Here is a 22,795-nt window from a genome sequence, read left to right as displayed (position 1 = left end):
TTTTTTAATTTTTAATTTTTTGCCCTTTTCTTTGTGCAATAAGTATATATTTTCCCTTTCTTTTTATAATGGCGTGTGTTAGTACTAGTAATATTAAGCAATTCTTTTCTTGTTCTTTCCCCCGTAAAAGGCGGAGAAGGGACGGTGTTGCCGGGCCTTGAACGTCAAAGCACCAAAATGTCCTTCCCTCTCTTGAAATTCTCAAGTCTCTCCAACCTATGATTTATGAATCCTCTTGGAAGTCCTCCATGGGTTTTTCACTTAAGAAAGCTAGCCAGAAGCCAGATATGTTGCTAGGGTTGGGATTCATTTCTACTAATACAATTGGGTGTCATTTTTTCCAAAAAAAAAAAAAATACAAATAAAATTTATGGGTATAACATTTTAATTAATTATTTCATGTCAACATTAAAAACGAATCCTGTGCTTTTAGGCAAAATCGTATTCGATGATATTTACATTTCTTGGGTCGTTTTCTGTTAGTCAAATTGTACAGTTGTTATTTGTCAAATCGTAATCTTTTGTTTCTTTTTTTTATTTTCATTAGCGAAAAGTGATGTAAGTAAGCAAGAATGGCATTTATGAGAAATTTTGAATATTTTTTTTTGAAAAATTTGACTTGTTGAGGCAATTTCAAAGAAAGGAGGAAATGAAGCGAATGGGATATGGTGATTGGTTAAAACCGACACGGCATGATTTCATCGTAAACAATGCACAGCAACATCACCGGTTGCGGTTAACTAAAGCTTGAAAAACTAAACCAAGGAACACAAAGTTTTGGCACCGGTTCATGGGATATCAAAGCCCAATTCCCACACGCATTAATCCCCCTTGGCCTTGGAGATAAGGCAAATGTTGTTGCGTTGGCTGTGAATCAGTAGGGCATCAACCCAGCGTGCATTGTACCATCCCATCTCTGGTCAACCTAAAACTGCTGTACTTTCTTTATTTGGTACGTGGATACTAAATTTCAATTTTTCTTTTGGGTGAAACAAGTTAAGTAGTTTTGTATTTGACAATCATTGGAGTCCATAGAGGAGTTCTTTTTGGTTAAAAGTCAAGAGTAAATTAAATAAATAGTAAAAGTCTTTTACTTTGCCACTTAATTTTACCAATCACTTCTTTCTCACATCTCAGCACCACAAATAGAACAAAAAAAATTAAGTTTTAAAAATTATAAAAAATAAATTCTTCATGTTTGGGCTAAGTCAATCATTGCATTAAATTCCCACTTTGCCGGTTAACTCGGCTTTGGTCGGGTTCACATAACAAGATGATTAAAGAATTAACTAAAAAAGAAATAAAAAAAATTGTTGAATTACTTAACTCACTTTCTGCGAAATACAAGAGAAGCACAGCTTCCAATACATTATTTATAGCTGTTTCTTAGCCTTAAGACATGGAAGAAGAAAATTTCGTACAATTTTATTACCCCATCAGATTTGGCTTGGTAAATTGGTAACTTCATGATGAGAATGCTGGATATTTGCAATTCCATAAAACACTTTATTTAATGTCAAATGCATAAAGGGTTATTGATGACAATGCTTTAACTTGGCTGGGTCAAAGAAGACGATGTGGTCCATTGCCTCTAAGAATTTACTTGAGATAAAGCAACACATATATCCTTCATGCCTTACTATTTTCAAAATACTTTCTTCTAATCCAGATGCTACGTAGATCCCACCATATATAAACCTCATGTCTAAACGTATATTAAAGCCATAAACTTATAATATGTTTGATCTAAAAGTAATTCTAATACAGATAAATACTTTAATATTATCTATCTTGCTATTATTAAGAAATATTAGGTCTGATTAAATTTATTTTTTAAAAAAATTAAAAACATAATGTTATATTAGATCCATTCGAAAGCCTACTTTTTCACTTATCTTAGAAGCTCTATAATTGTTATAAGTAAGTCCAAATTTAGAATGCATTATTGATTATCAATTGCAGTAATGGATAAATTTATAATTAATATTAAAGATCCTACGCTGAATACCAACTCATAGACACCCTTATTTGTGTTCTAAGAAAGGACCACGGCAGTACCATGAACCACTTGAATTTAATTATTCAAGCATGGGGAAGATTTTGAGTTGTAATTTGTAAGTTATAATCATATATATAAAATAGATAGATGTACCGGCCACATTAGTTAAATTTTTTTGATTCATAGTACATTACTTTACAACATCACCAATCATACATTCAAATAATTTGGAATTCTAATGCTTAAATGTTGGGAGTTTTAAGATTATTTTATTATCCCAATAGGTAAAATAATAATAAAAAAATAACATAAACCTACTTGAATTTAACTTGAAAACTTTTGTAAACCCATAATTGTTGGCTAATTTATTCATATAAGCAACATGAAATTCAGCATAGTCTATACCCACAATCTTTTGGACAAAAAATAAAAAAAAAAACAAACATGACATGATTTTATTCTGTATGCTTAGTTGTTAACTAAATTGGCATCCATAAAACAAAGCATTTGATTTTGGAAGCTTTGAGGTTAAATCCAAAAGTGGATCCAGATGGTAGGAAACAGAGGAATTTCTTGCATTAACAATGTTTGACATCCTAATTCTATTGCTGAAGACAGAGGTTTTGGCTTATTGAGGAGATGGATCTTGTCGAGTAGACGAACAGCAATTGCCAAAGGGTTAAAAAATCAAAAATAAAAGAAATCGTTTGTCTTTCCTTTGGCTTTCTTGTAACTACTCCCTAATTATTAGCTGCTTTCATCGTGGGGTTTGGACAGCATATTGTAAGAATCTTAATTCTTAACCAAACTGGCAAAAACCAATTATAAGTTCTCTCTCTTTTGTCTTGGTCGATCTCTCTTCTTTTTGCCTTGTAGCTACTATATACCAACCTACTAGACTACGAATTAAAAGTAAAATCATAATTATTATTGTTATTAATTAAATTTTATGTTATCATTTATACTCTACTTATCAATTATCATAGAGTCGATGAGATTATTTATATGAAAAACTCACTATTAATCCTGATATTCTTCATCTTTTTAAAGTTAAGATTATTGTACACATATACATACATGTATACACTCTTTTATACACACACATATACATACATACATACATACACGATTGTATCAGTGCAACAAAAACAAAATCGACCCACAAACACAATCTTATAGTTTTTAGAAAGTTTGTTGATCATTATATAGTTTATGTAAAATTAATTGACTCATCATTAATTAGCAAATTAATTATTAATGTAGTGTGCTATCATTATTGGCAAAGGATAATGCCTTACAGCATACTATTGAATTGTTATTACTATGATTAATCCATCATATTATTAAAATTGTTCATAACGAAATGGAATATGATGAACTAATTAGGGATCATCATTTAATCAATCCAACGAACTTGGAGACCTTATTCCGTGATTTTCCTGTACAGTTGTCATTGATCTCTTGATTACTTCTAGTCCATCACAAGCAAAGTAGTATGATTTGTTATTGACAATAGCTGATCAATGAGTCAATAAGTCATAATTAAGACAATCTTTTTCTCTAATTAATCCCGATAACTACAAATGATGTCTATGACTAAAGTATAACTTCTAGCTGTCATATTTTCTTTCTGCACTACATCATTAACTGCTTAATTAGCATTATTATGAGTAAACTAGATGGATTTAGATCCTCATAAAAGATACAGGTGAAAAATGCATGGCGACTATATAATTAAAGAGCAGTGTCCCTACTAATAGCTTTGTCAATTAATTAGGGCAGGTTTTTGTTGACAGTCTAAAGAGTAGAAGCTTGACCCATTTATGATTCTTTAATTTCCTTTTTTTTTTCTCAGTTGTACTTAATGTGATTGAAAACTTGTTTCAATAGTAATTACAAATCATTTTCAAAAAGAAAAAAAGAAAAAAAATAAAAAATGCTAAAAAATGAGGTTATGGTCCTTGAACAGTTGAACTTACATTTATAGATAGTTACCTTCAACTTTAAGGAGCTAAGTTTAATGTTAGTAAACAATTCGTGTATTGATTCTAGAATTAAATATGAGTAGTTACAGAAAGGAGGAGTTACTGTGGATGCACAATTAATGCAAACTAGTCCCCAAAAACAAATGCACAATTACAAACTTGGATGGCTAAACTTAAACGTAGCAAAATATTAGTGAATAACATTAAATGTTAAAGGTGGATTCGAGGCGCCCACTCAACACTGTCTTGACAAATAAACAACGGTGATAATTATGTGCACCCGCATGCGCATCATAAAACTTTAGTCTTATTCGAGATAGCAAACATTCAACTATTTGTTATCTGAGATAGATGTCTATATACATAATATCCCAGTTTCAAGTGCTCAAAGATTTAAACAACTTTAAAGCTTAATTTTTCTCACAATACGACCCCGGAAAGTCAAGGGGTTGATTATTTTCATGCAGAAGCCAACAATTTTTACTCTACTTCAACTTGATGAATCTTCAAGAATTGGTAATTATTAAATCGATTGAAACGTGGAGCCGTAGCCCACAAAACCTGCTCCATACTTGCTTCAAAATTCTAAGCTTGTACATGCAAAAACTACAAAAATTGTAACCTTGATTTCCTGTATATTTTGTTCTTTTTCGTATGGGGAGATGAATTTGAAATTCTACAATATAGACTATGCTCATCTCTGCCTATTTGGCAGATCCATCACTCCTGGACACTTATGTTGTTGAATAACAAAAATGAAATTATGACCTATGAATGGATAAACCCCAAAAGGAAAAAAAAAATAGCATTTTATCCAATATATAGTTTGTTAGGTATGTAGGTATACTAAAGATGGATGGAGTTTAATATTCATTTATTTTGTTATTTTTAGTTATCAAGTGGAGCCAAAACATATTTATTATACGTATGGTACTTGTGCAAGCTGCAAAAATTCCTCCTTTTCTTTTTCTTTGGGGGGGAGGACTTTAATTTGATTATTTGATCATCCATAAATTCTTTTTCAAAGGAAAAAAATTCCATGGCTGACCCGGCATTTGCATAAATATTGGTTACTGGTCTCTTTCTTGAACGAAATTAATTTATTTTTGATTCAAAGGAATCATCAATGAGGTTTTGCTAACCCTCGTGAGCCGCACTCCTTCATTTATGATCTTCGTACAGAAGCAGGATGCTATCTCTTTCGACTTCAGAAGAGCTTGAGAAGAGAAATTTGCAATCATTTATCCCTCAACCTGGAAAATCATTTATGAAAGGATATAGGTGCCATATGCAGTGCTTATTCCCAAGTGGCTCCGCACATGTTTCAAACTGAAGTTGATTCATATCTGGAAAATACCTATAATGAAAGAACTGATCACACATGCTTCAATGAAGGGAATCATTCCCGACGGTTTGTTCTTCTTTTTTGAAGATTACCATATTTGATTGATGTGTGTTTTCCCATGTAATTTCTTCTAAATCTATTTGTGAATTCTGTTTAGCTTAATTTTGCCATTTTATGTATCATGAAGCAAACAAACACTTGATATATATATTTTTAAAAGATTTCACAATCGTTAAAATTTAATGAACATAAATTTGCTTTATAGAACCCTACCTAATTTTCGCCATTTTATCAGTAAGCGATCCAATCCTTGAAAACAAATTTCAAGGAGATTTCGTCATTGTTAAAAAAATAAGGAAACAAACGTGCGGAAATTAAAAGAAAAATACGTGTTGGGGACATATTTGTCAAGTAGTAAATGCATGCGTGGTTTTGAATTCTGGTCAACATTCAACCACTACTGCGTGCCACTTCATTACTTGTGTCCGTGGCATGGCTGACCAGGCAACTCTCACCGTCCTATCAAATGCTACCTTGTTCTGCTTCTTCAACTTTTCTTTGCCAAGATTTTCAAATCACCGTATCCTGCAGCCTACATCTATCTGCATCATCCAAACACTGTGGCCGGGTGGGTTTCAGCTTGCACCTAGATATAACGGAAGCAATTAATATTATACAGGAAAGACACTTGTGGAAGCAAGAAATTTGTGGAAGCAAAAGCTCCAAGTCTGTTTCCAACTACGGAGTCCCGGGCTCCATATATTTATATTGGGTCACAAAGCTGGATGCCATTACGGCTTAGATTTTCCGTAGTGTATGCCCTTTAATCTCCTGTTTCTCACAGGCAGTATCTATCCACGATCAAACGCGACGTTCTCATTTATACGAAAAATCAAAGTAAATTTATGAAACGGTATTTTATTGGTTTCTTCGTGTCAGTAAATTTTCCATCATTTGTGATTCCATTGCTACAACAATGGACACGCCTGCAATTACTGATTATTGTCAAATTATTTCGTCTAATTAAAGTGTGGAATTACATAATTTATTTTTTATATTTATCAAAAATTAAAAAAACAGCTTAAATTAATTTAGTCTGGATAATGAGATAATACTGAAGTTCATATAATATGACCTAATAATGGGTTTAATTACTTCCAATCTTCTATCTCAGCTTAATAGTGTATGCTTGTGTGAAAGATTTTAAACTTTATGATGGGTGGGATTAAGGATTCACTAATTATAAAAAAAAAGGTTAAGTCTCCTCTTCTGTTTTATATGTTTAATTTCTCACCTACTAGAAAGTTATAAAAAGGGAGAAGTAATGTATTGAATTCCGGAAGTTAATAGTGTGAGCATGATGTTTCTACTACCAGAGCTATGGATAAAACCTTAGCTACATTTTTATGTATTTTAAATTTCTGCTATGATGGATCTCAAATTAAGAGTATTTTATTGTACATAAAAATTTCAATATGATTTAAGAGCAACCATAGTTTGGATTTAAAATCCTAAAAATCTTCATCTCTAATTTTACGTGTAAAACATGAATATATATCCTTAGAAATCTAGTATATAATTATTGTGATGATTAATTGCTTATATATGTAAAAAAAATGAATTAATCAAAGCTTCGAATTTATGCAATCATGCTGTTTAAATTCATAATTTCATTGTATATGATGCGAATATAATCTTGGGCATGTTTATTTAATGATACATTATCGGTAATATGGTAGTTTAGTCGTACTATATCTCTGTAATTGGTTGAATTCATGCTTACGAAACGGTGTTTCTAAGAGTCGCAAGTTTCAAAGTTTTCAAATCAAGAACTCAAATGATTTTATATAATTTTTGTAAAATTATCTTGGGATCTGTTTCTTGATAACTAAAGATTGTTATTAACATCATAAAACTTTGTTAAACCAAATGATTTCATCAATTGAAGGTGCTACGTTTATAGGGTTCATACTCGTGAGTTTTGCTTTTAATTTGGCTCACAATCAACTCAATTTATGTGTTTTACTTCAAAGTTACAAAGGAGAACAAGGTTAAATTCATTTAGGATTTGATTATATGATGTTATAAGGCCAAAATAATGGACTTAAATGCTCAAATCCAGCTTTAATGGAGGATAGCCACTGTTCAAGTGTTAAAATGGGAAAGAACAAGAATAGTGTGCATAGGCTTGTGTATGTGAGTGCATAGGTGATAACTCTATTACATAGAGTTATTCTGTTATATTTTGAGCATTAAATAAGTCAAGTTCTTAAGATTTACTTTAAAATTTTGATATTTTTAGTTATTTGTCTTATTTTAGTAAATCTTATTTGGTCTATTTAATTTGAGTTATTTTATGACAATTTGCTATTAAGTTTAGTTATTACTAAGTTTGTTGCTTTTGTAGACATGCACTTGAAAAGGGGTTTAATTGATGAAGAAAAGTGTGCAAAAGTTCATGCTTCTCTCATACATGTAGTGTTTCAAGCATAACTTTCATTCTAGAAGTTTAATTGGCGTGATTCTTAAGTCATTGAAAAGTTAAGGGATAGGGCTACTACTTTCGTACTTACCATTTTACCTAGTTCAGCATAAAAGAAAGAGAAAATCACATCATAATTTGAAGGAGAGTAGTAGAGACAACAAGGTAAGGCAGAACTTTTAGCGTTGTGGCCATGAAGAATAGGGCGTCGCGATGCCATGCTAAGAGGAGGCTCCATAATGCAATTTGTGAGCTCAAGGCCATGGTGCCAGAGAGGACGCGGCCCCATATATTGATTCAAGAAGAAGGTGTCGTGGCATCGACACGATTACTTTCACAGGCATAAATTTTGAGATTTCGTTTTGAGTAAGATTCTAAGGCCTATTTAAAGAACCTTCTAAAGCAATTGAAGGCAACAATAAAGCTAAATTTTCTATATAGAAAAAAAGCTATCAAGAAAGCAAGAAAGCAAAGAAAAACTTCTGAAGATTAAAGATCGAAGATCGAAGACCTAACAAATCTGAGTTTTTCTTTTCTTCTTTAGTTCTTTTTATACTTCCTTTGTTTTGTATTGATGGTTAAACTTTTTATGGATGATGTTTTTAGTAATTATGAGTAATTAAATTTCTTTTCTAGAATTGAATTTGAACCCAGCATGTAGTTTGAATTTTTAATACTTTTTTTTGCTTATGATTGATTGTGTTTAAGTTGTTTATGTCAATTATATTCTTAATGCGTTTGATTGATTGGCTACAAATTAGATTGATAGGGTAACCTAAACAGAATTGAGAAAAGTTTAGTATAAGCTTTGGATGAACTAGCATATATTCAATATCAATCGCATTTGATGATTGATTTGATTTGCGTGTGAGGTAGACATACACTTGCATGTCATATGTAGTCAATATTAGAATCTAAGCTTAATTAGTCCTTCTTAATTACAATTTGCATACATTTAGTAAATTAGTTACGATAGATATTTTTATAAGAACCTCAATAGATATTTATAAATACATTAGAATTCTAGCTTAATAACTTAAGGACCATCTAGTAAGTAAAAAGAGAGTAAAAGATTTAGATGAAGTGTTGAGAGGATATTGTAATTCTAGGTTCTGTTTAATTGATTAATTCTATTTAAACTGCAATTCTTATTCTTAGTTTTAATTTATTTAATTTTTAATAGCTTTAAAAGTTGGTTATTTTAATAAGTTAAGTTGTGTTAATTTTAATACTTAGAAAAAGTTGGAACAATTCTTTGTAAGATTTGATACTCTACTTTATATTATATTACCTGTTAACAATACATGCACTTGTGTGGTAAATTCGATAACAAGTTTTTGGCACTATTGTTGGGACATTATTTACCAAAATTTTCTGTTAATATTAATACCAAGCAATCTTAGTCTTAATTCAAACTTTCTTTTTCTTTTGTTTTTTAGGTACTTCTAGTCATTATATGTAAAAAGTCAAAAATTTGAAAATTTTTCCTTTTGATTTGGAAATCAAAAAAACCTTTTGTAGACTTTTCTTTTTTGAAAAACAAAACCTTCTGTAGACTTAGAGGGAGAATCAACAAGCTTCGACTCAACGCGACACAATGGCTGATCAACAAGAAGAGAACAAGTTTTTACAAGAATATGTTGTGTCGCTTGTGCAAGGTTTTCACTCTAACATCCGAAGACTTACCATACAAGCTAATAACTTCAAGATCAAGCCAACAATCATTAAGATGATTCAGACTTCAGCTCAGTTTAGGAGATTGTTGATGAGGATCCTAATGCACATATTGTGAATTTCTTAGAGATTTACAACACATTCAAGACCAATGGCATTTCTAATCATGCCATTAGATTAGATTGGCCACTAATTAGATTGATCGGATAACCTAAATAGAACTGAGAAAGAGAGTTTAGTATAAGCCTTAGATGAAATAGTATATGTTTAATATCAATTGCATGAGATGATCAATTTGATTGACATGTGAGGTAAACATCCACTTGCATGTTATATGTAGCCAATATTAGAAAGCTTAATGAGTCTTTCTTAATTGTAATTTACATAAACATATAGTAAATTGGTTGAGAAAGATATTTTCATAAGAACCTCGATGGAGACTTATAAATACATTAAAATTCTAATTTAACAACTTAGAACTATCTTGTAAGTAAAGAGAGAGTAAAAGAGATTCAAATGAAATGTTAAGAAGATATTGTAATTCTATGTTCTGTTTGATTGATTAATTCTATTTAAATTACGATTTTATTCTTAGTTTTAGTTTATTTAAATTTCATTAGCTTTAAAAATCAGTTGTTTGAATAAAATTAAATTGTGTTAATTTTAGTACTCAGTAAAAGTTGGTACAATTTTCTATGGGATTCAATTCTTTACTTTCTATTTACTTGCTAATGATACATGCACTTGCATGGTAAATCTAACAACAATAGAGCCTACATGTTTGAGTTTTTGAAATATTTTAATAAATTGCATTCGACTTTCTTTATATTACATGTTTGTGTTATTTTTTTATTTTTCATACACTCTTATTATTTATTTATTTATTATGTGTATCCGATTGATTATTTTAAATATTTTGAAAATGATATTTTTGAATTACGTGTAGTAAAGATATAATATGTATTTTTTTCAATTTAGTGGTAGCGTGTACTCTCCCTGATATTTATATATTTTGTATAATGTTGGATAAAGTTATAAAGTACAAAATTAATAACTAAAGCCTTATAATTTTTAAAGTAGTTGTTTTTTAGGACAACAGATATATTCAGTGACAAATGGAGATATAGTGACCAAAGTATCTCATAAGGTTTTGTTACATAGGTAGATAATATATCACTTATGTTCTATGGTCATTAAGTTAAAAATCATCTTATAAAATTTGTGTGGGTAATATAAGGCAATATCTTGTTGTGAGAGAGGTTTTATTGTACTAGCTAATTTGTTGTCACTAAAGTAGCCAATTGGTTAGTTTTGTGAAATCCATATATTTTAAAAATGTCTATGATTTTAGTATGCATTTATTCACCTAAAAGTAGTGTTTGTATATTAAAATTAAGAGGCAACAAATAAGAGCATGCTTTTGAGAATTCAATGATTCTAGTAATTTATTCACCTAAAAATGGTAAGTTACAAAGATTTTGTTAAATTCTCATGACCATTTTTATGTGAATGGAATCCCAATTACATGTCATGCATTCAACCTAAAAGTGTTTACTTGATGATAAGTTTGGACATTTTGGTTATAATCATTATAGTCATTTATGGTTTTGAAGTATTTTATTACCCTATTTATTTAGTTATATTGCATTACTTAAATTTTAATATCACGTTTTTTATTAATAAAAATGTGACTCACTGCTGAGATTTGTGCTTGGGTTAAACTTTAAAAATAGGAAGAGAGATGTTAAGTTTGTCATTCAGATAATAGGATAAACCTAGTTATGACTATAAAAAGGCCTACAAAAATGTTCTATGAATTGTGAAAGCTTTTGAGGCATGAGAGAAATCCAATAAATTATGCTGCTTGTTATTAAGAGATCCATTCATAATCAACTATTAAGTAGCCTTCTTGATACCACTAATGCAAAATAAAAATAAAAATTCTTTAGCTATAGGAAAATCGTCAAATGCTAAAATTGGTACTCTTCTAAAGGGATATTATTACATGAAATATGATGGGATAAAGGGAGTTAACAAGTACATCATGAAGATGGTTCACTATTAGTCTAAATTGAAAAGCTTGATTATCAAGCCTTGATATCATCATTCCTAACACTTGTATTTCGTATCAAGCCTTAAACAACCATAGCACCTGAATTTATATATATAGTCATTGCTTATAACTCTTAAGATAAAGCTTAAGGCATTAATGATAGTATTACTAGTTGTGTTGTAAAGGAGGATAAGATCAAAATTGAAAACCTAACAATGCCATTATTGTTACCCAAACATGTCACCAGAAAAGTAAAAACTCAAAACATAATGCTCGTAAACACTGTCAAGATAAAACGAAGAAGGAACTTAAATGTTTTTTTCATAAGCAGAAGGGACATAAGAAATAAGATTGTCTCAAAAAATAAAACTTAGATAGAGAAATGTGAGCATGACGGTAACTTTTTGAATCTTATTATACATAAATCTCATTTAACTAAAACGCTATCTAGTTTTTGGTGGCTAGTCAATGGTGAAATTAATCAAGTTGCCACCTTACAGGGATTCATAAGCAAGGGAAAGCCAAATAACAAAGAGCCTAAACTTATGATTCGCAGCAATGAGGAGGTAAAAGTAAAAGCTAATATGAGCATTTTGGTTGAATTCAAGTAATGGTCATAAACTGTTATTGAAAAACAATTTCTATGCATTGCTATTTAGACGAAATTTAGGTTTTTTTTTAGTTAGATAATGGTGGTTGTGCTTTGAAATAAAGGATCCATTTATTAAGATATTTTTTTTTCAAAAGTTATTAGCTAGTGTTGTTTATCTAATATATTGTTGAAAGAGTTGCCAAAAGATCTTCCATGTTCTGACATTAAAGACTAAAACACATCTTGAGGGAAATGGTAGAAATGTTGATAAAGGATAACATCCTTATAGTCATATTCATAATGACCTGGAGACATGTGTTGACTATTACAAAGGTAAATTAACTAAGATAAGATGTCAAACCAAAGTTTTGGTTTATTAAAACTTCTTCATATTGACATAAACATACTTTATATTGTTATCATTTGCAATCGTAGATATTATATGACATTTGTTAATGATTTTTTTTTTGCTATGCTTATCTGTTCATGATTAAAGAAAGTTTGAAACTCTTGATAAATTCAAGATCTTTGAGATTTAAGTTGAGAAATAGTTAGGAAAAAACCATTAAAAGTGACAAGTATAATAAAGGTGGTGATTATATGACAATCATGACACAAGCAAACAACAAAAGGAACCGTTTGTCATATATTTAGAAAGTTATGGAATAGTGCCCAATATGTTACTCTTCATAATCTTGGAAAAAATGGTATGACTTAAAAGGCAAAATTGCACTGTAAAGAATATGGTGAGGAGTATGATGAGCAGGGCCAATTTACTAGAATTTATGTAGGGAGAAGTAATTAAAAGAGTTTTATATATCCTAAATGGAATCTCTTACAAATATGAACCTAAAGCGGTTTTTGAGTTGTTGATGGAATGTAAACCTAGTTTTAATCACCTACATAATTGGGAGTCTTTTAAAGGTACGTCTTTATGATCCCACTAAAACTAAAATATAGTATTGTTTCAATTGTTGTTATTTTATTGGGTACCGAGATTGTTTCATGGGCTATAGATTTTTTGCTAAGTGGATGTGGTAAAATTGTTAAGTCTAAAACAACTATGTTTTTGGACTTGAATGTGACTAATACTAGTTGTTCTCAAATTAGTGAGAAATGAAAGTGTGTTGAGATTGTAAATATTCCTTTGCCCATATAGTAGAGTACTGTGGCACATACACTAGCTAGGTAAATGGGATTAGTTTAAGAAATTTCTCATGAAAAACCTTAACACCAAAATGTTGGAGAATAAGTACCACAAAGAACTTTACAAGAATAAGGAAGCTTGCTCTTCTTTCAAACATTTGTGAGTTCTAACATAGAGAGGGTTATATTGGCCATATAGTTGATCCAGTAACTTTTTCAGAAACTGATTTCAATCCTCAATTAGATTTATGGTGCGATACACACACACCTTTGTTGCTCTTAAGCATAAATGAAGTAATGAATTGATAACTTAAGGGCATGTTTTTGTGCATAAAGCATATATCGAGATATGTAAGGTAAATGTATAGGTTTTTTAAATAAACCATAAAGTGTTCTTGTTGAGAGCTTGAGCGACATAAAATAAAAAATAAAGTGATTGAAAAACAAATGCAACACAAGAAGTAGATCATCAAAACAGTGTTGTTATTCATCGATACACTACCACATTGAAATCATGTTGATAAGGTATGTGATCATAGGCTTACTATATCTTTATAGTTATAGTTGCCACTATTTTTTGATATAAACAATTTTATTGGATAACACAATGTTTGGAGTAATTTCAAGACCAATTTATATTTAAATTGGACCTATAAATTTTTCAGTTGTCTAGCCTTTTAGTTGTTTTTAAGAAAATTTATTTTTTGAAATTTGAATTGAAATGGTGCAGTCTAATTGGAAGATTATTAGATTTTTTTCATATAATTGAAGTATTATATCAAAATCAAGCAAGTTAATTTAGTCTAGATAATGAGTTGATATTATAATCTATGCTCTAATATTCTATGTGGGCTTAATGGTATAAGGATGTCTAAAAATCATAAATCTTATGATATGTTGATTAGGAATTCAATATATATATATATATATATATAAATTAAGTTTTTTCTCCTATTTTGCATATTTATTTTCTCACCCATTAGAGAGTTGTTAAAAAGAAAGTGAATGATCATAGTGCATTGCGTTCGAATAGGTAGTCAATTTGAGAATCCTGTTGTATTTATGATTTTTTTTTAATTGAAGGAAGAGGAGTTCGAATTAGTGCTGTTGTGTCTATGACTCTTTTATAGTAATCAAATATGTTTTTTTTTGTTTTAAATTTATAATATGATAAATCCTAGATTATGTGTAATTTATTATATATAAAATTTTCATAATCTACTCATAAACCTAACTTTATATGATACTAAAAACAAGAAATGCTTTAGTTATAAGCACAAATCCATAGTCCAAAATAACTGTTTTGATAAACAGTAATTTGATGTAAAACATGCTCAAAAAGGAAAACATTGGGTTGTGGGGGGCAATGGGCAAAGGCAATATTCAAATTGAACCAAAGAAAAGCGCAATCATCTATCCTCTTATTGGATGACAAAACTGGCTTTCAGCAGTGTTGCGATTGGCAGGCCACAAAGAAAAAATGTAGTGGTTAAAAAAAAAAAAAGTACACTCTTTGTCTAGAGTGTGAGTGTGTGAGTGTAAAGCATGTGCGCCAAAATCTTTATCAAGTGTCGCAAAGGGTCCTAATATCCACTCTAATGTTTTTATCCAATCCATCATTGTCACTACAAAACAAAATTATATATATGAAAAAAAAGCCATAGATATTCTCATATATTCTGTTTAGTTGTAATCACTAATCAGCGTTCACCAGCCCAGCAAAGGGAGACTTTTTTACGTAAAAGCTAATCAAGGAAACTTTGCAATTGGTTCCAATACAACAGGCAGTGCAGTCCAGCTTGCTGGCTGACGACTGACGACACTCTTTTTTTTTTTTCTTTTTATTTTGTCTTTTAACTAAACTAAAATTTTATTATATGCGGTTAATTTATCATTTATTTTACAATTGCTGTTGCTATTCTCTTCCGGCTGTTCTGTTTCTTGTCTTGTATTTGGCACGACATGGGTTGAGTAAATCAAAACAAGTTTTACAGTATAAAATTGTAAGCCCACAAGAAAATTAAGAAAAGATGGGCAATGAAAATGACATTTGTCGAGGAAGATGGTGGAGTGCTTTTCTTTGTTTGGATATCTTAAAGATTACTATTAGTTTAATCAAGTTATCACGAAAGTACAAGTCCTTATTTGGGTTATTTTGTTTTTATTTGTTTATTAAATTATGGGGAATAATATGATTTTTTTTTAATTGAAAAGGGCGGTGCCTTGTCCAATACCGCCCAAAGTGTTAAAACTAGCGGCGTCACCAAGAGTAAACCGCCAACATATATATATAGTATAATCCAAAGTCCAACCAATAATACCCGGGGTCACAGGCCAATCACATCCTCACTTTGAATTGACTCTTCTTTTCCCTAATGTTTCAATTAACCAACCTCAAACCTCTCTTAACACTATGGCTAGGGGTGTTTCGAAGGAGTTAGACCCAGGCTTTTAGATTGTATTAAAGATTAGCACCTCTTTAACATTGGCCCAATTTTTGAAATTACAAGTTTGGGCTTAGAGAGGCTTGAGTTGGATCATCCACTCGAGTTTGATTTGTTTATAATAAAGTGTTAATTCATAAACTAAGTATGATTAATGTTGGATTGATAGCCCTGCCTAGTAGGATTGTTTCGGTGGGGCAATGAAAAATTGGGTCAAGAGCCTAGATCATGCCTGATGCAAGGATATGGCCCTGAGGAACTCTTTTTCCATTATTTTTGCAGTTGAGAGCATTCAATCGATTACTGTAAAGATTAAGCTTGTTGCTGACTATAAAAGAGGCTTGGTTTCAAGTTTGGTCCTTAATTAAATATGTATACGTAGCACCATTTGCAAACCTTCTAAACCAAGCTATTTGCGCAGGAGTTGAGCAACTTAGCATTTGCTTTCACTGCAACGTTCCCGGTGGTCTAGTGAATATGTATGTTCTAATACATAGTAGAATTTCTTTTACTTCGTTAATTTCCCTGTCAATGAGCAAGGTTAAAATTAAATCTTTGTTTACATTTAGAAACCAGTTTGAAACCACAGCAAATATCTTAAAGGTTACAGTAATCCTAATATTGAATGATAAATCAATTCTAATTATGTTTGCCAAACAAGCTTAACAATCCACCTTATTATGAGTTCTGGTCAATGTGGTGGACTCACAAGCACTGTTACTCTGAGTCCAATTAAAAAAATAAGTTATTGTGAGAATAGTTTGTTTTTAGTCGATATCTCCAACATTTTAGCATCTCTCACGCAACTCAACTTAAAAAAAGAAAAAGTTCAAAAGAAATGTCCCATCTTCGTAAATGTATAATGAGAAAATTTGTTGGAAAGGGGAACAAAGAGAAGGTAAAAAAAGATGGTTCTTAATCCTAGTAGCGATAGTGATCTTTTGAAGAGAATAAGAAAAAATTCAAGCGCCTGAGGGCTGTGCCTGAGGATGGCGATGAAGATATGAATAATTCCGATGCTGTTGATGATGGGCTTGTTCATGTTTCTGACAAATCCTCATATAGAGGCAAGTTGACTGGTTCTAAGTATCCACAACACTCTTGCTGGAAGGAGTGGGTTGAGGAAGGACAAAGAGATGAAATGCAATTTGATGAGGAGATCTCTAATGATGAATCGGACTCGAACCAAGCTCCATGTGTGGGAGGAAATGTACCAAGGGTTTGCTTTACAAAAGAGGAGAAGCAGGCAACGAGGAGTCCTTGGCGTAAGGCATTGATCGTGAAATTACTTGGTAAGGTGCTTGGTTTTCAAACCTTGATGGCGCGAATAAAACATCTCTGGCAACTTGAAGGTAGGTACAAAGTGATTGACCTTGGACATGATTATTTTCTATTCCAGTTTGAGATGTGAGATAAGATTATAAACATGTTCTTGAGGGAGGTCCTTGGATTATCGGGGGACATTATATTGCGGTTAGACAATGGGTTTCAAATTTCAATCCTAGTTTGGACAAGATTAATAAGATTATTGCGTGGATGCGTTTCCTGGGTCTACCTCTAGAGTATTATAATAGTCTTGCATTGTCAAGAATGGGGACTCATGTAGGAAGGATTATTCATATTGATCATAATACTGAAGAAGCTTTGAGGGGCTGTTTTGCTCATTTGTGTGTTGAATTGCATCTCACAGCCCTTGGTGTCCAAGGTACATGTTGGCAAGCATGCTCAAATAGTGGAGTATGAGGGGATTCATCTAATTTGTTTTGAATGTGGACGGTTTGGACAACGGTAGGAGGCCTGTTCGAGTGTTGTGGTGGTAGCGACACCAACGATGGAAGAACCTTTGGTCATTCCTGTTGAGAAATCAAATATTGTACCGAAGAAGAATTTTGGGCCATGGATGATCCCCAAACGATGGAATCATAAACCACAAAGACAGGAAGGTATCATTAATGGAAAGGACTCAAGGATGAGTGGTTCTAGCAGGAATGATAGCAAAAAATCAGGTAAGGTTGGTGAGTAGAATCTGAGTGGTTTTGGATTGGAATATCAGAACAGATTTGCTGGTTTGACAGAGAGATTTCGGATGATGCTACTAAAGAAGTTGTTGTGATGGAGTCTACTAGTAGTAGGGGTCCTAGTTTCATGCAACGTATTCCAAACAGAGATAAACTTGGAAACGTTGCTAAGCCTAGTTTTCAAAATGAAAAAGATCCACATGGAATGGTCAACTTAAGGTTGCGGAGCCCGTGGTTACAAGTTCACATTAAAATTTCCAAAATTTACTTTCTAGGCTGGTACTTTTTCGAAGAAAGGTGGTAAAGCACGTAAAATCAAGACTAAGATTAATATGGGCCCTAATATTCAACAAACTAGTATCAAAATTGATGATGGTGGTTTATCATTAAAACTTTTTGATAATAGCTCTGCCGGTTTTAAGCCCAAGTTCTCTTCCTCAACAGCATCCCCCATCTTCCTCAACAACATTTTACTGATATAAGCCCAAGTTCTCTTCCTCAACAACATCCCCCATCTTCAAAAGAAAGTGGAAATAAGCAAGTGGGCTCGACTAGTGAAACAGATGGAGACAATCTGGTTACGAAGAATGATTAGGTTAACGGTGGGGATTTGCCACCACCAATGGATCAACAAATGTTTTGAACACCGTTGGATGTTGTCTATTTCATTAACAGTATCTTATGTCCATATTATTTTGGAATTGTCGAGGTGCAGGTAGTGCTGAAATTTCTTGCCATTCTTCCAAGGTGCAAAACACCTCACAAATACAATTAAGAAAAATAATAGCGGTTACATAAGAGGAACCTTAAATCCTTAGTATCAAACCATAAAATTGTTGCAAAAAATTCTCCTAACATTAGCGTAATCATTTTAGTTGGGCACCTCATCTCCCATCATCAACTTAGTAATGGAATAATTATCAACCACATCAAAAGCCTCAAAATTGTTTTCAAATTTCTGAACTGCATCTAACATTTAATAAGGAGAATTCGATCTGGTTCTAACATCCAAACACAATAAACACTTACTTTGAATTTCATCATTAGCAATATCATCTTTAAATTTGACTAACCTAATAGAAGATTCTAATACATCTCATTGTTGCTTTAACACAAGTAATTAATTCATTCATTTCCTATAATCCATCACTCACAATAAGACTAACAATATGTGCAATGCACCTTTTACGAAGAAATTTAGTCTTAGAATGCTAGTTCTAGCAATGTTAAATTTTTTCTTCAACTATGTGATTGCAATATCATTGAAACTAGCAGTATCAATTGAAACACAGGAAACCTTTTGCATCCCCCAATCATGCAAAAATTTGTCAATTTCCTTCCCAATGGCTTCACCTCTGTGACTCTAAATAGGACAAAAGTTAAAAAATTTTTTTAATAGTTTCCCATCATTTTTTATAAATTGTATTGTATGACACATAATTAATTCTTTGTAATAAAGTCTATGAGCTTGTAGTAAGAGATACTCAAGCAAGATGTTTCAAGAATTGCTTCAACTAGTTATTTTCATCAACATAAATTTTAAAACAATCCCTAGCAACAACCCATCATGATGATACAGAAAATATAGGACATGCTAGAGACATGTAACTTTTAAACCCTTTACACCTTTGTTAATGACGCCATGGCTAAACTTCCAACTATCAAAGGACTCATCTCCTCCCAATTGCAAAACTAATTCCATTTGATTACAATCTTCACTAGCACAAAGCATTACCAACTTTTTATAGACACTCATATGATTCTTTAAAGAACTAAAGAACAAAGAAACAACCCAAAACAATCACAATTTAATAAATCAATTAAAAGAAATTTATTTTAATAAATCTATTAAAAGAAATTTATTTTTCTTACCACTAAAATGAGAAAAAGAATAATTGAAACCCCATATTTTAGAGATTTTTCTATTTTTGAGATAGATAATCACAATTATGAGAAAAGAGAGAGAAATTGAAGAAGAAGAAGTAGAAGAAAAAGGGTTGGGCAAGCTTTTGAAATATAAGAACGAGAAAAGGCTTGTGAACCGTTGATATGAGGAGAAGACAAAGGATTGTCAATAAGAGCATCAATAAGAGGGGAAAAATAAATGGGCGGGAGGGACAATTAGGGTTTAGGATGAAGAAGATAAGGGGTTAGAAATGAAGAAGAAAACAAAATAACCAAATTTTTATAGTTACCGTTTTCCAACAAAATTTTTGTCCGTAAAAGATTTTAAAACAAAAAAACTATATTTTTTTTATTTTTAAGGGCCAATTTTGATGAAATTCGTCAACAAAAGTATGTCAGATGCATTTTCAATAAAATGATTCATCGAAAAATTCACATTAATGTTTTTCTTAAATTGCACATAATGCTTTTCAAAAAATGAATTTTTGTTGGAAATTGTGAGCAATTAAATTTGAAAAAAATTATATGGTTGGAAATCTATCAATAGTACTCTTTACTTTTCGCTAAAATAAATACTGTCAAAATAATGTTGATTTTTAGTAGTGTCTGTGATTACCCTAAAAAAAAATCTTTGTGATCAATATGCATATCATACTCCTAAATAAACCACAAATCTTGCCTTACTCTTTTTCTATCCAACACTAAACACCTAGAAAACATAAAAAAAGATCTTTTTATTTTGAAGCTCAAGTATTTTAGCATTGGTTAAAAATTAAAATTAAAAACCCTAGAATCACTAGACAATAAGACAAAATGGTATAAACCTACAAAAGTGTAAATTTTCAACATCCCAAAATGCTAAATTGTAAGCCTAGAGGGTATACTTGTAATAATAAATCTAGACAAATCCAAAGCCCCAAACTTTCTCCCTAAGCAAGCCCCCATTCATAAAATGCCACAGTTAGGAAGTCTATGCTAATGTTACAAAACATAAACACAAACACAAACACAAAGCTAGGCTAAAGCCCTGTCAAACCACGACACTTTATTAGTATCTGATTTTTCTATTTCCTGAGTCTTCCCATGGTTGCAGAAAACTTCTTTGCCCTCTCGAGTGACGAAGAAGACGACGACGTGTTGAAACTCATCAACCGTGTAAAGGATGTGGACAAAGAGAGCTCGTCTCTGGTGGAGAAGGTGCAAAAAGAACCGAAGGAAGAGAAAAAAATGGCTTACCTGATTCCTTCTGATATGTGGGCTAACCACCTCATTCTTCCCAACCATGGTATTTATATGCTTAACTTTCGTTGTTAATTTATTCTTTGGGATCAAGCATTATACACTACATATTTGACATTGCAATTTTATGTTTGGTCGAAGACTGTCATGACATAATGGGTCTATGTCGTAGTTCTCTTTGCAAAGCTTTTTATATATGTTTTCTCTTGGCAAAACTATCATGACCCATTGTGTATAATAGTTTCTCTCATTTACTTTGATTTTCTGCTTATAATTTATTGTTGAACAAGTATGGCAATATCCTTAATCATTTCTTTTTCAAAATAATTTTCTTGTTAGTTTGGAGATCTTTCATTGAATCCTTGTATTTACAAGAAGAAAGAGAGAGAGAGAGAGAAAGTAGAGGCTGAACCTAGAAAAAAGCATATATATCGGTAGCTGCAACCCTTCATATGTGGAGATGTGCATGCTATGTTAAAACTCATGTTTTACACATGTTTTAACAATTAGATCAAGTGTTAATCTTCTTTGATAGGTGTTTATATTTCACTTGTACTATAAAGCTTGATATTAAGGCATGAATTGCTACTGATATTTCACTTTAGATAAAAACAAAGTTTTCTTTGTTTTTAGAACCTCCACAACAGAGCCTTCGCATACTCAAAGGCTTGCTCTCTATCATCAAAATCAACATGGTATCAGAGCTTCTATAAGCTCTCAAGGGACCAAAACACAGAAACATATCCTTTACAAAGCCTTTCTCAATAGTTGATAGTAACTTGTTTAATGAAAAAACACTTCCTCGTTGGTAACTTTTACCACTACTTCCCACCCAACTCCACCTACCTTTAATGGAGATAATTTTTCCTCCCGGTCGGTAAAAATGAAAGCTTATTTAAAGGCTTACAATCTTTGTGATGTAGTTGAGACAAGGTATGAGCCTCTTGTCTCTCAAAGAAAATGCTAGCCTAGCTCATGTAAAACAACATGAAGAGGAAATGGCCAAATGTTTCAGTACTCTATCATTCATTCAAGCTTGTGTTAGAGAAGTGGTATTTATAAGAATAATGGCTTATGAAATAGCAAATTAGATCTAAGATACACTCCAAGAAGAATTCCAGTGGTCTAACAATACCAGGTAATTAAGGATGTTCAATCTTATGAGGGAATTCGAGATCATCAAAATAAAGGACTCTAAAACAGTAAACGACCACATCAACAAGGTTGCTAAGATTGTTAATCAAGTCAGGCTACTTGGTGAAAAGATTTTAAAAAGTAGAATGGTACAAAAGGCTTTTCTTTCTCTGCCAAAAATGTTCGAGCCTACAATATTTTCATCAAAAGGGTCCAAAAACGTAGATAAGCTCACTTTGAATGATGTGATAAATGCACTACAAGCAACAAATTCTAGTTTAGCTATGAGAGCTAGTAACAGTTTAGAGTGTGCAATGCTAGCAAGACAAAAAGCACAAATAAGTGATGATACAAGTTAGAGAAAGATGCCAACAGATCAAAAAGGAAGAAAAGGTTATCAAGGCAACAGGCCTTAAAATAAAAAATACATATTTCTTACATGCAACTACAGTAAGAAAAAAAAACCATGTAGAAGCTAATTGTTGGTTTAGATTAAGTGCCAAGTGCAAAATCTGCAACCAACAACTGAAATCTGAGAAAGATTAAAGAAAATCTATCTATTGGGATAAGAATGATGACATGAATGAAAAGAAAGATGTTGCTGGAGAACAAGCAGCTGAAAGCGATGTAGAAGGGTATGCTTTCTTAATACTGGTTTATGTTGGAATTTTTTAATTCTGAAATTAAAAATCACATTATCTTTAATGGTCCTAACTTTTAGTTTCATGATAAGTGATATGGTTTAAATGGGATTGTGATAACTACCCATTATTTGAATG

At 31.6% G+C, this 22,795-nt stretch overlaps 1 pseudogene; it reads left to right on the top strand.

The window, feature by feature from the left end:
* Positions 1–20,726: 20,726 nt before the first annotated feature.
* LOC110429389 (uncharacterized) overlaps positions 20,727–22,795 on the top strand; it is a 9,834-nt pseudogene continuing 7,765 nt past the window's right edge.

Source organism: Theobroma umbraticum, unplaced genomic scaffold (assembly GCF_002168275.2).
Source record: "Theobroma umbraticum cultivar Fairchild unplaced genomic scaffold, ASM216827v3 scaffold_44.0, whole genome shotgun sequence".
Taxonomy (NCBI): domain Eukaryota; kingdom Viridiplantae; phylum Streptophyta; class Magnoliopsida; order Malvales; family Malvaceae; genus Theobroma; species Theobroma umbraticum.
This window is presented reverse-complemented; position numbering and strand designations above follow the sequence as displayed.